Source organism: Piliocolobus tephrosceles, chromosome 21 (assembly GCF_002776525.5).
Source record: "Piliocolobus tephrosceles isolate RC106 chromosome 21, ASM277652v3, whole genome shotgun sequence".
In the NCBI taxonomy this organism is placed as follows: Eukaryota; Metazoa; Chordata; class Mammalia; order Primates; family Cercopithecidae; genus Piliocolobus; species Piliocolobus tephrosceles.
The window spans coordinates 22,883,426-22,885,568 of record NC_045454.1 but is presented as its reverse complement, the minus strand read 5'-3'; the positions used below and the strand labels follow the sequence as shown (position 1 = coordinate 22,885,568).

Here is a 2,143-nt window from a genome sequence, read left to right as displayed (position 1 = left end):
CTACCCCTTAGGACCTCAGCTCCTGCTCTTTCCTTGGGGGAATTCCGGATCAGTCTCCCCTACTAGGTCAGGGTACTCCCTCCCTCTTACTCTTTCCCCTTCTACCACTTGTCACCATTGGTACTATATTATCACCCGGATTTGTGACAATGGTATTGTGTGTTTACCACTAAGGAAAAAACCTATGAGGGAGAGAGCACTACCCGTTCCTGCAGTGCCCGTCGGGGCCTGGCATCTAGGAAACCCTCCATGCGCCAGTAATCAATTTCAGTAATAAATTCAGGAGGACGCAGCCGACCTCTCCCGCCTGGGGGCCAAGCCATGGTGGAGGATCTGCGTGGACCTCTGGCTCTGGCCGTCGGTCCTCAACCTCCGCCCCGGCCGTCCCGCTTCGGGGCCCTGGGTCCCAGCAGAGGAGGCTCCGGGACGCTCCCTCCCCGCTAGTGCGAGGGCCGAGTCTGCTCCAAGCGCGGGATCCGCAGCCGCCCCGCGTCCGCCCGAGGCGGGGGCGGGGCCGGACCGGATACGTCACTTCCGGTGTACACAGCCGGTCCAAGGCGGTGCGCTGGGGGCCGGGGCGCGTCGCAGGTGAGTAGCGGGCGCGGCGGGCGCAGGCGGGGGCTGGCGGGCGGGGGTGGGCGGTGGGCGGTGGGCAGCTGGGCCGCGGGCCGCAGCCAGGGCTGACGGCGAGACGGGCTCGCGGGGCGCCGCTCCGCTCGGGGCCGCAGGGCGCGGGGCCGTGGGCTCCCGCCCCTTGCCCGCCCGCTGTGGAGGACGCCGGGCTTTGCGGGCGCTGGCCGGGCCGACGGAAGCCCGGAGGGGCCTCCTGGTGCGAACCCGGGACCTGGGGGCGCGGTGGTGACTTGGCGGCAGCGGCACCGCAGGGGCGGGTCGGCGCCCGTCAGGCGGGGAAAGGGGTTGCTCCTTCGGGTCGCCGGGGCCGGGGAGGTCGCTCTGGCGCCGGGACCCGTTCCCGGAAGCCCGCGGAGGGAGGACGGCCTGTTGACGGCCGGGGTCCGCTGGGGCTGGCGGGGGAGGCGGCCGTCACGCCACCCCGGGGCTGCCGGGCTGGCTGCGCGCACCTTCCCGGCGGCGCCAGGCTGCCAAGGAACGCGCTTTTCCGGCCCTGCGGAGCCCGCGGGCGCATTGGGCTCGAGGGAGGGTCCGCGGGGACCGGGAGGGCCGGGGCTGAGCATGGAGGACCCGAGCCCAAGGGGCGAGCGCAGAGTCAGGGGTGTGTCTTCCTGCGCCGCACGGTGCGAGGAAAGGAGCATGCCCGGTTGGCATGATAAGAATTTTGTTTAGACTTTTCAGAAATTTTCCAAAGAAAGATTCAGCTTCGGGGGCCTCCAGTTTGAAAATAGCTTGTTCTGGTCCCTGATCCTCATTATAAAAGCAGTTCATTCTCCTCTCCTGGCATAACACTGAAGACGACACAAAAAGTCTAAGGGAGAAAATGACAATCATCTGCCGGTCTACCATTCAGTGACAACCACTGCTAACATTCTGGTGATAATCAATAAATACAGATAGGTATTGTTATTTTTATGGAATTTACAGTATGTGATTTAACCACTGATGAGCATTGAGATCGTTTCCAGTTTGTCACAACATAATTCTGCCGGAAGGATTCATCTGATATGGTCTTTTTTTTTTTTCTTTAATAAGAGACTGTTGCCCGGGCTGGTCTCAAACTTCTGGCCTCAAGCGACCCTCCCGCCTTGGCCTCACAAAGTGTCGGGATTACAAGTGTGAGATACTACACCTGGTCTGATTATTAGAATAAATTTACAAATGGGGTCAAATGTAACGTTTTTTGAGACAGTCTCGCTCTGTCACCCAGGCTGGAGTGCAGTGACGGGATCTAGATTCACTGCATCCTCCGCCTCTCGAGTTCGAGCGATTATCCTGCTTTACTCTCCCGAGTGGCTGAGATTACAGGCGCCCACCACCACGCTCTGCTAATTTTTGTATTTTTAGTAGAGACAGGGTTCCCCACCCCCCGCTTGACCAGGTTGGTCTTGAACTCCTGACCTCAAGTGATACGCCAGGCTCGGCCTTCCAAAGTGCTGGGATTATAGGCGTGAGCCACCTTGTCTGGCCGTAACATTCAATTTTTTTTTTTTTTTTTTTTTTTTTTTTT

The 2,143-nt window shown here is 60.1% G+C and overlaps 1 protein-coding gene across 3 annotated transcripts in view; it reads left to right on the top strand.

Annotated features, from left to right (window-relative positions):
- The first annotated feature begins 510 nt into the window (after positions 1-510).
- Positions 511-2,143, top strand: part of KIAA0355 (KIAA0355 ortholog) — a 106,402-nt gene continuing 104,769 nt past the window's right edge. For all 3 annotated transcript variants that reach the window (XM_023229069.1, XM_023229068.2, XM_031934925.1), the window contains exon 1: positions 511-588. The gene's annotated coding sequence lies outside the window, so the exon portion shown is untranslated. The remainder of the gene's footprint in view (positions 589-2,143) is intronic.